This window comes from Hordeum vulgare, chromosome 1H, assembly GCF_904849725.1.
Source record: "Hordeum vulgare subsp. vulgare chromosome 1H, MorexV3_pseudomolecules_assembly, whole genome shotgun sequence".
NCBI lineage: Eukaryota > Viridiplantae > Streptophyta > Magnoliopsida > Poales > Poaceae > Hordeum > Hordeum vulgare.
In genome coordinates, this window is record NC_058518.1 from 336,233,421 (window position 1) to 336,245,713 (window position 12,293).

The 12,293-nt window shown below is 37.9% G+C and overlaps 1 long non-coding RNA gene across 1 annotated transcript; it reads left to right on the forward strand.

The window, feature by feature from the left end:
- The first annotated feature begins 8,602 nt into the window (after nt 1–8,602).
- LOC123410504 lies at nt 8,603–11,521 on the forward strand. Its single transcript, XR_006613049.1, has 3 exons — nt 8,603–8,782; nt 11,032–11,072; nt 11,203–11,521. It is a non-coding gene; the product is annotated as an uncharacterized LOC123410504 (long non-coding RNA).
- Nucleotides 11,522–12,293: the final 772 nt, after the last annotated feature.

Here is a 12,293-nt window from a genome sequence, read left to right on the forward strand (position 1 = left end):
CCATATAATGTAAACATCATCCGACTCATTGTGGATTTTACTCAATAAATATTTAGGCCTTTCCCTAAAAAAACTACGATCGATTGCACATGTTTAATCGATCTTGTTGAAGAACTCTGCGTGCTTCCAATTGCTATTATAAAAATTCTAGGAGATCCCTTATATCAAAAATCCATATCATGCATTTACGGTTTGCGGAGGACATATAATGTAACCATGGCCTAGGATACAAGTGTCCTATTAGGACACGACTCCATATCTTGTCTAAACACAATACTACTCACAGTCCAACTATAACTTACCTTATATGCTATATTCGACACAACTCTAACACCCTTTTTTATGCAGGTTTATCATTTTGAAAATAGATAATTACACTTTATTGGTCTACTTTTTCATACAAATTGTATGTTTTTCATGTATAGTAGGAACCTTTTTTATGCTTGTTTACCATATTTCAAAAAATGCATGGTTAATATTATTTTTTAAGTATATATTTGTATGTAAGACAATAATACTTGTTGCAAAAAAAATGTACATAAATAATAAACATTTTTCCTATATATGTATAACTTTTCTCAAATACATTATTAACATTTTATTACATACATGTTTTGGCATCTACTTTTTTGTACAGAATTTACTTTGTTTAGTACATAAGAAGCATTTTTCTTATACACGCTTAAGTACCTTATTAACATTATATCAATACATGATTAAAATTTTGGAAATATTTTATTAAAATTTATAAATACACAGTAAAACATTTTTCAATGCAATAATTCATAAAACAATTCAATACATGCTTGGTGTCTACTTGTTTTCATACACGTTTTACATTTTTCTTATAGATTTGAAACATTTATTTGATATACATTTGACCTATTTTAAATACTCCCTCCAATCCAAATTAATTGACACAAATTTAGTGAAAATTTAGTACAAAATTATATTAAAGGTGCCTCAGTTAATTTGGATTAGAGGGAGTACACGGTTTTTATAAACAAATATATTTGAAAAAATAGTCCCAATACATGTTTAAAAATAAAATACATGTTGGAACATTTTTGAAGGCTATCAACATTTTTCATAAATTATACCAACATTTCTAAACACCGCAAAAATATTTTTTTCTGAACTGAAAAAAATCCTAGAGATATGTACATATTTAGATTTGTTTTGAAAATAAAACAGAGGGAAAAAATGAAACTTAAAAATAGATCGAGCGAAGGAACGAAAAATGAAACATTACAGGGCTGGCCCTTGAGCATGCCACTTTAAGCCTTTCCTCTTTTTCCTTTTATGTTTATTTCGTTTCTTTTATTCCTTTTTGGTTTCTTATATTTCATTTCTTTTCTTTTCTTTTCGTATTTGAAGCACATACATATTACGAATTTGAAGAACATTTTCTTAAAAACCAATTTTTTTTTCGAGTTTCTGAATAATGTTTGAGAAATGATATTTTTTGAAATTTGGAATACTTTTTAAGACAAGATCATTTTTCGAAATTTAAGAACAATTTTCGAACATAATCTTAGTTTAAAATTGAAATAACATGATATTTTAATTATTTCTTGAAATACAGAACATTTTTTGAAGATACCACACATTTTTCTAAAAATACCGAATATATTTTAAAATACCTATCATTTTTTTAAATCCCAAAATAATTTTGAAGATATAATTGTTTTTGACAATTGGCAACTATTTAAAATTTAGAACAGTTTCTTAAAAAGCATAGAAAAATTTATTTTGAAGATCATTTTTTGAAAAACTAAAATATTTTTTAAAAATAAAGAACAGTTTTTGAAGTTATGAACAAAGTTTGAAAAATGACCTTTTTTAAATTGGAACATTTTTTAAAAGCAAGAAAATTTTGGGAAATTTAAAAACAATTTTAGAACATGAACTAGTTCAAAATTTGGAACACAATTGATATTTTAAACATTTTTTGAAACAACCAAATACTTTTTGGGAATAGCAAACATTTTCTAGAAGAACCATACATTTTTTTAAATACTGGATTTTTTTTGAAGTTATGAATCTTTGGAAAAACAGCAACTATTTGTAATTTAAGACGTTTTTGAAAAAACAAAAACATTTGTCGTAAATCTAAAACAAAAAAGCAAAGAAATTTTTATTTTGAAGATCAATTTTTGAAAAACTAAAATATTTTCTGAAAATAAAGAACAGTTTTTGAAGTTAAGAACAAAGTTTGAAAAATGACCATTTAAAAATTGGAACATTTTTCAAAAGAAAGAATTTTTGGGAAATTTAGAAACAATTTGAGAACATGAACTAGTTCAAAATTTGGAAAACAATTGATATTTTAAACATTTTTTGAAAAAACCAAATACTTTTTGGGAATAGCAAACATTTTCTAGAAGAACCATACATTTTTTAAAATCCTGGAATTTTTTTGAAGTTATGATTCTTTGGAAAACAGCAACTATTTGTAATTTAAGACGTTTTGGAAAAAACAAAAACATTTGTCGTAAATCTAAAACATTTTTTGGAAATCCAAAAAAGTTTTTGAAAAATAACTAGAAAAATAAAAACAGAAAAGAAAAATAAAAAAACGAAAAAAAATAAAAAAAATGAAAAATCGATTGAGGGTTCCTTATACAAGTTTTTCAAAACTAGAAAATATCCAGGTAAGAAACTCTAGAAGGTTTCTAAAACCAGTAATGGGCTAGCCCAGTTAGAACGATCGATGCATCTAACGCACAACCTCCACTACTTGCCGTAAAATGCAGCAAATAGGAGATTCGGCGATGGTTTGGGCATATCCTATTTGGTGCTACAGGCGCCGGTTTCTTCGCTTTCTGCAAAACGGCGCCTGCACGCGCGTCTGCTGGGCTCGGCCCATTTGTGTTTTTCTTCTTGTCGTTTTCGTTCAAAACGTTCAACAAAGATGACGCTGTCGGAATTCCAACCCGTGACCAGCTCCTTTGAGGAAAAGAAGCGTAACCACTAGTCCAACGAATGACTTGGTCCCTCTTAGCGTTTTTCCCTTTTATATTTCACACTTCATTGGGGATCCCGTGGAAGCTTCCCAAAACCAGCTTTTATTTGAGTTTTTGTTTTATCTTTTTGAAATCAAATTCGAGTTTTTTAGGAAAATGATGAGCTATTCTCAAACTCCATGAACTTTTGTTAGAAAATGACTATATTTTTCAAAATTGATGAACTCTTTTTTCAAATCGATGAACTTTCTTTCAGCTTTTTGAACTTTTTTTCCAATTCGATGAACTTTTTTAAATGATTAATGAACTTTGTTCAAGTCTGTTGAGCTTTATTCAAATTCGATGATTTTTCCAGATTCAATGAACTTTTTTAAAATTTGATGAACTTTTTTTCAGATTCAATGAACTAGTTTCAGATTCAATGAACTTTTCCAAATTTGATGAACATTTTTCAGATTCGATGAACTGTATTTAAATTTGATGAACTTTTTTTCAGATTCGGTTACTTTTCTCAAATTTAGTAAAAAAAATTCAAATTTGATGAATGTTTTTTCAATTTTGGTGAACTTTTTCAAAAAATTGTGATTTCTTGTTCGAAATCCTTGAACAGTTTTTAATTCTTAAATGTTTTCATTATTCATGATTTATTTGTTTTTTATATTAATCAATGTTAACAAAACTTACTATGTGTTAACGCTTGTACTAGAAGGATCAAATAGTTCTATTTGCTAATTGTCGACAACAAACTCAGCCTAGTCTATTGGGAAGGCTGAATGCATTCGACTTAGGAGAGCACAGATCTATTCCCACTTTGCTCAAATTATCAACCAGTTTTTCTTCGCATTTGTTTTTTCCCGCAAGTTAATTGGCCTGGCCCGCTTTGCACCGCCTGCAAGCCCCAGGATCGTTGGCCGGCGCTTACAGCGCCGATTAGGAAGGGGAGTTCCTACCTGCCGCTCACTATCGCAGGCAGCCCTGCGCCGCACAGGGGACGCCCTGATTGGGCCGGCCCATTTTTTTCCTTTTTTTCGGTTACCTTTTTCTTTCTCTCTTTATTTTCTTTTTTGTTTCGTTTTTCCTTTATTTTTCCTTTTCTTTTCTTTTCTTTTCAAAAATGGTGAACAAATTTGGAAGCTAGAACAATATTTTAAAGAACGCACATTTTTAAAATCTCGAGATCACAATTTTAAAAAGGAGAATAATTTTGAAAAAACTTTGAACAAATTTTAAAGGGCGAACAGATTTTTAAGCAAGAACGTTTTTGAATTTTGAGAAAAAAACTAAAATCTAGAACAATAGAAAAAAAGTGAACAAAACCCCAAATAAATTTGAAAGCGCGGATTTTTTTTAAAGCACTAAGATTTTTGGAATTTTGAGAACAAATTTTGAAACTGAGTACAATTTGAAAAAATATAACAAATTTGAGAGCGCGAACAATTTTTTGAATCTTGAGACCAAAAAATTTGAAACGGACAAAAAATTTGAAAACCCCCAAACAAATTTGAAAGCGCGAACAAATTTTGGAGGCACAAACACGTTTTGCATTTTGAGAACAAATTTTGAAACGAAGAACAATTTTTAAAAAATAGAAAAAATTTGGAAACGCGAACAATTTTTTAAATACACGAACATTTCTTGAATCTTGAGAGATTTTTTTTGGAAAGGAAAACAATTTTGAAAAACGGAAACAAATTTGAAGGAGTGAACAATTTTTTAAAGAACGAACATTTTTTTAATTTTTGAGAACAAATTTTGAAACGGAGAACAATTAAAAAACGTGATAGAATTGGGAAGGCGAACAATTTTGAAGTACACAATTTTTTTGGAAACCTAAAAAAATTCTTAATCTATAAACAAATTTGAAAACAGGAGCAATTTACAAACACAGAACATTGTTTTTGTAAGAAGGAACATTTTTTGAAATTTATGAACAATTTTTGAAACGGGACATTTTTTGAACTGATGTACACTTTTTAAAAAGGAACATTTTTTCAACTTAAATACATTTATTGAAACGGCAAATGGTTTTTAGAAAATGAAGAAAATTGTTTAAACTTCTCGAACATTTGAAAACCATGAGTAATTTTAGAATTAGCCAACACAATTTGAATAGGTTTTCAATTCGTGAACCAAATTTCAAAAAAAAGAAACAATTTTCGTAAAATGGGAACATTTTTTATTAAAATGTGAAAAGAAGAACATTTTTTTGAAAAATCATGCAGTTTTTGAATACGAGAACAATTTTTGAAACATGAAAAAATTTAAAATATGAAAACATTTTCGAAGCAGGAACATTTCTTGAAGCACGGACATTTAAATATAAATTAAGACTACGAGAACATTTTTCAAAATTCAAAACAAAAATTATAAAATTTCAAACAGAAAAAAAGAAAAGGAAAAAGCGACCAAAGTGAAGAAATTTTTTTAAAAGGAAACAATAATATTTCTTGAGAAAAAGTATTTTTTTAAATGGCGAACATTACTTGAAAATATGAGACATTTTTCTAAAATCCCGAAAATTTATCCAAGCTAGGAGTGTTTTTGAAAAACAGGAAATATTTGAAATCTAGAACAGTTTTATAAAATCTAGAACATTTTGTGAATTTCAAGAGTAATTTTAAAGCATGAACTTAGGCTAAAAAATAAGCATAGAAAAAAGAAAGAAAAACAGAAGCAGAAAAACGAAAAAAGAAATAAAAAAACGAAACAGAAAAAAGGACCAAAAAAGTAAAGCAGAAACCGGAACTGCCTTCAGAGGAAGACGGGCTGGCCCAGTTTTTCGCGCCCCTGTACGTTTTCCATTAGGAAGTCGCGATGGTCTGTCTTGCTAGAAGCAAGTTATACACGGGGCTCGACTATGTCCGGGCTGGTAGGCCGCCTGTCTTTCTTCCTTTTTTTTGTTTGTTTTATTAATTCGGTATATCACAAATTACGAATAAAATAATAATGAATCCGGAAAATTGTCATTATTTCAAAGAAAATCTGGATATAAAAAAATATTCACTAATTTGTAAATAATATTCATGAATTTTATAATTATTTATCACTTTTACAAATGCTCATAATCTGAAAAATTATTCGACATTCAAAACAGTTTCATGATGCTGAAAAAAATACATTACGAATTAAGAAATGCTCATGATTAAAAAATGGTGGTCAATTTAAAAAGTTTGATGGTTTAAAAGTATCTTCAAGATTTCAAAAATAATGTTCATGAATTCAAAAACATGTTCATGATTTTAAAAATACGTTCACAATTTTGACAAAGTCTTTGTGAGTTGAAAAATGTTCACGGTTTCAAAAATCTTCATGATTTAAGAATGTTCACGAATTTGTAAAAACAAAATAATGATTTTGTAATAAAAATCCTGTATTTTATAAAACTTCATCATTTCTAAAAAGTTCACAACTTAAGAGAATGTTCATGATTTTACAAGATTTTCGTAAATTGAAAAAACAAGAAAAAAATGAAAACAGAAAAAGAAATTCAAAAAGAAAAAAGAAAAAGAAAAAAAGGAAAATAAAATAAATAAAAAAACAAAAATAGAAAAACCCGGTTAAAAGAAGGTTTTAGAACCTTTCCAAAATCAGTTGGGGTTGAAACCCCAAAATGAACCGGCCCACAGAAACAACGGCGCGCGTGGGGGATACACACTAGTTCGCTTTAGAATGACCTATGCGCCATATAGGATCCACTATCGACGCGCCCAACAACAGGTTGTGTTTAGTTCTACGTATTTAGTTTCCTATGGTGCCTCAATTGGTTTCGGTTTATATTAAGTTGTCACGTGATTCGTTCGCGAGATTCAAAAAAGAAAAACATGTTCATAAAATGACGGGCGTGCCTTTGCATATATAGCAATTCGGTGGCAAAATTAAAAAAAGCATTTCGTTGGTCCATGTTGGGATTAGCATTTCTTTTTTACTTAAACTAGAAAAATTGAATGTGCATTGCAACATGAAAAACACGAAAGGAGTATTTGTGTTTTACCTGCTCGTGGCGTCCTTCGTCTTGTGTGATCATAAAGTTTAGGACCTCCTCACACGTCTCCCCACCCTCATGCGCGCGTTAGTCGAAGCCCTGGGCAACTAATGGCTTCACTCCACCATCTAAAGTAAAAGGAACAGCACTCGTGCTTCACCATCTATTCTAGAGATGGGGTAAGACTTAGAGTGGCTCGAGTCATTTTTATACAAAACAAGGACAATATGAGTGAAATATGGACTAGTCCGTGCTCGAGCAGTTCTTCTTCATGTGAAAGAAAACAATAGCCATCCAGTTAGTGCCCGGTTAAAAAAATATGACCAACCAGATCCCTCACTTTCGCCCTAAACATCTACACTTACCGGCATACCTCAAATCAATACCAAACGTTGGGGCAATATGAGGCTGCCCGGGAGGGCACGCCTGGACACTCCACACGGTTCCACCTACAGCCTCCCAGTACTTCTACCTCTCTCTCATCTCTCTCGTGTGCAGCGGGCAATGATGCCGGCAGGGGAGGCCGTGCCTCGCGACAAGGACGGGTTGTGCGGAGGAGGCTGCTAACGTCGTTGATGATTGCGGGGAGGCAGTGGACGACCTCGTGTGGCCGCCGCTTGTGCGTGCTGGTCGCAACCGCATGCACCTGTGGGAGCGCCGACATGCCACTGCAGCACCATGCTCGTGTGCGTACTTGCTACCGTGCGTGCATCCTCTGTGGGCAGGCGGGCGAGTGTGTTGGACATCTCTACTGGTGTGGGCTAACTACCGTTGGTAGCCTAACCAGTTGTGGGTGTGTGTGATGACTGTTGTGGGCGCAGTAGCACGGACGAGCGTGCTCAACACCACACCGTCGCAAACACGATCACCAGAGATGCGTCCAGGAGAAGCTGATCTGCGCGGACTATATTATGCCCATGCCCATCGCGCCCACTAGCAGAAGTATACGCACTAGCCCATTGGCTTCACATGTAACCTCGAGGGCATGTGTAACACCCCGAGAATCATGCTAGAGTAATCTATTCCTAATGGTAGCCATGTCATCAAGATTACTATGCCAATTGCCACTTGTCCAAAAAATCAAAGTGAAATTCAAATTCAAATTTCAAGTCTAATATTTACATCTTCAATCATTAAAACATAAGTGTTCATAATAGTGCAAATAATCCATAGTAAATTATGTTAAGCAATACATCATCACCAAAATTCTCTAATTACCACTAAGCATTTAAACAGTAGACCAGCAGCCACTTAACCGACCATCTCAATTTCTAAAAATGTTTAAACAACATAAAATGCTCTCGAATTTGTTGAGCAACCCTAGGATATTGCATGGTATTTGTATGAGAAGTTTCATTCACAAAAAAAATAAGTTGATGTGTTAAATAAATACAAAATATAGACAAAAGTATATTACAAAAAACAAAAAAGTGAAAATAGAAAATCCTCAATGTTCGATTGGGCCCTAGTGGCATAATGCCGCCCAGCCCAACAGGGAGTCGTCCCCTACCTCGCTACAGTAGGAGGCAGGGGCAGCCGTGGCAGCCATCATACGGCCATGGTCGCGCCTGGCTACGTGTCGGCCATCTCGCACCTCCCCACCGACCTACAAGTGGCCCTCGACACCCCGACAAACCCTAGCCCACCAGTCCGTCCTCCCTCGTGCCTCTCTAGTCCGATTTAGAGCTCGCTCGAGCCGTTACCACCATGGTTGCTATCGTTGTGTCGATCCCACGACCACTAGCCTCCTCTCGTCGCGCCAAGACGTCCAGGAGCTCCGCCATATCAGTCGTCTTCGCCCATAACCGTCGCGCCTCACCGTCGATTCCCACCGGTATGGTCCACCTCCGGTCTCCCTCACCACGCCATCGAGCTCGTGGTGAGCTACTCGCGCAATTCCTCCTTTTTCCATGCTCTATCCGCGTTGTAGCCGTCGTCCCCAAGCCCGCCTTGGTCGCGCTCCATGGCTGTGCTTCCACGCGCGGCTTCCGCTCTACTGGCTGCTGCCCGCTCTGCTAAGCTGCGCTGCTAGCTCCCATTGTTCACCCTTGCTCCTGCTACGCGCGTGCCCGCGCTGCCCGCTGCTACGTGTTGTTGATGCCGCTTGCCGCCGCCGCCCGCTGTTGTGGCTGCTCCTTGCAGCTCGCGCCGCCCGCATGGGAGCTCCGTCGCTCGCAGTTGAGCCCATCTCCGACCGCCGCCTACCGTTGCTCGCTCGTCGTGCCCATCGACCGTCGCTTGCTCTCGGCCATGGCCTCGCCACCTGGTGCGCGCGTTGAACGCACGAGTGGCCTGCTAGTGCCACCGCCACGTGCCACGCCCTCCCGGTTTAGATTAGATGATAATCTAATTAGAAAAACGTTTAAAATTGACCGACTGATTACACAGCTCGTAAACCGCCTTGTTCAGTTGACGCGTGTCCCACGTGAGGCCTGTTGTGGGCGACTCAGCCGTTCGTCGCTCCCAAACCGCTCAATACTTATCCCTTTCTTCTCATTATGTCCGTCCTCATCTCTCTTTCCCATGATGGCTTACCTCACCTAGGCAGCAAACCAGCCAACGCAGCCAGCTAGCCAAGGCAAGCTCCTTTTCTCCAAGCTCCGCCGCCCGGCCGTAGGAGGAGCTTTTGCTGCTCGCCCGCGCTGGCTGCATGCTCCGGGCAGCACGACTTGCAAAGCAGTGGCTTGCCTGGCCAGCTGCTGCCAGCCAGCATGAGCTGCTCCATGAAGCGAGCACGGCCAATGGAGACGCCTCCATTTGCCAGCAGCCTCGGTGCTGCAAGCCCCCGACAAACGACGGCAGTACTCGTTCATCTTATTGCTACCGCAACAACCTCAGCGACGCTGCAGCCGGCAGTTTTCATAGGCGGAAACCGCATCACCGGAGCTGCAGTGAAGCACACCGGAGCTGCAATGAAGCCACCGGAGGTCATTGAAGCTTCGTCGGGATTGCATTGAAGCGCCGTCGGGGCTCATTGCAGCGTCCTGGGGTTGCAATGGAGCACCGTCGAGCTGCAGTGAAGCATCGTCGGGATCATCGGCTCTATAAAGAGTCATCGGTGCCTAGACGATGGGTTGCAATGGAGCATCATCTGGTCGCGAGGACGCGCCGCAAGGCGGTGCTGCACCGAGTCGCCGGTGCTTCGACGACGGGCTGCAATGAAGCATCATCAGGACCGCCGACGCTGCAAGGAGTCGTCGGTGCTCTGACGGGGTAAAATGAAGCATCGTCGGGACCGTCGGCGCTGCAAGGAGTCGTCCGTGCTCAAACGACGGGCTGCCATGAAGTTTCGCTGGCCGCCGGTGTTGTAATTGCTGGTGCGAGTGACAGCCTGCGTTCAGATGAAACAAGGATGCATTGCGTCGTTGGCTGGGCGGATTACTACTCAGCTGTGCACAGCACAATACTCTAGAGTCGAATTCGGAGAGGCATTGCTAGGCGTGCGTTCTGTGAAAAAACAAATCCAATGATTGTGGTTGTTTTCATCCAACGGTGCACAAGGCGACTGATTTTCCTAGAAAATCAGCCGCCTGATTCGTAGCAGCGGCCATCTAATTAACTTCCACTAACTCTCACTCCTGTCGGGCCCTACCACACTAACTAACTAAATAGATTTAATAAACACTGTTAAATATAACACTCAATGACACATGGGTCATTGGTGCAGTTTGACCAGTCAATAGTCAAATTGACTACTGACATCATCATGCTCACATCAAAATAGCATTTTCGAATTAATATTAATTCTAGGAATTTCATAATATTGTTGAAATTTTGAAAAATCATATAAAATAATCTGCAAGTCACATGAAAATAATTTATACATGAAAGTTGCTCACAAAAATCCTACGAATTCGAATACGCTGTCCGTTCATGTGTCACATTCTCCTAGCATGATGATCATGGACATTTTTGCGTTAGGATCATCTGTCCGATAGTAGCTAGAGACCCGGGAAATATCCTTCGATATTTTCTCGCTCCGTCCATAACGTGTAGTACCGCGTTAGCTCTTCCCTAGCACTGCATAGTGCCATGCCATGCATCATGTTGCATATGTTTGATTTTATTTATTGTTTCTTCCAGCTCTTCTCTTGTATAGACGTCGAAGGTGACGTTGGTGCCGGGTACGACTACACCCCTCACGACCAGCCTTTCGTAACTGAAAGCACAATTTCCATTCAAGTATATACATCATTGGACTAATGAGTTTATTCAATTATATTTCATAAAATTTCAAAGATGTCTTCGCTACAGGATTGTGAGGAGATGCCCCTTGATGCAAGAAAGGAATAGGATTGGCTCAAGCTTCAAGCAAGAAGACTCTTCATTTTATTATTTGCGAGAAATCACTTTTAGTCCAGAGGAAAGCCAATACTATTAAAAGGGGATGAGGTATTATGATGAATTGGTTGCTCAAGTGCTTAGAGGTAGCCACCAAAAATACTCATCCATTGTCCCACAAAATATCTCTGTCCAAAGCCAAACCAACAAAATTGATGCCAACAACAATTTCCATTCGGCCCCAGCGATTTTACACTTGACACATCCTATGCCAAACCCTAACATCTCAGTACCACCAACATTCCTATAGGTGCCACCGAGATTCAGTGACCAACTTTCTATTGAGAAGATTTCAAGAATCGGAATTTCTGAGTTTGAAATCGGTCTCATCGAGATTTGGAAACTGGTCTAGGTCATCATATCGGTACCACCAAGATTCCTATATCGGTCTCACCGAGAATTCAAAAGTTGCCACATTTAGTGCAACTCGTTACCATCGAGATTCATTTCCGTGTCACCGAGTTGGGCAATAATGTTGTAACGGTTGGATTATGGGGATGCCTATATATATGTTGGAAATATGCCCTAGAGACAATAATATATTAGTTATTATTATATTTCCTTGTTCATGATAATCGTTTATTATCCATGCTATAATTGTGTTGATTGGAAACTAAAAATATGTGTGGATACATAGACAACACCATGTCCCTAGTGAGCCTATACTAGACTAGCTCGTTGATCAAAGATGTCTAAGGTTTCCTAGCCATAGACATGAGTTGTTATTTTGATAATGGGATTACTGTTGGGGAACGTCGCATGGGAAACAAAAAATTTCCTACGCGCACGAAGACCTATCATGGTGATGTCCATCTACGAGAGGGGATTTCTGATCTACGTACCCTTGTAGATCGCACAGCAGAAGCGTTAAGAAACGTGGTTGATGTAGTGGAACGTCCTCACGTCCCTCGATCCGCCCCGCGAACCGTCCCGCGATCCGTCCCACGATCCGCTCCAATCTAGTGCCGAACGGACGGCACCTCCGCGTTCAGCACACGTACAGC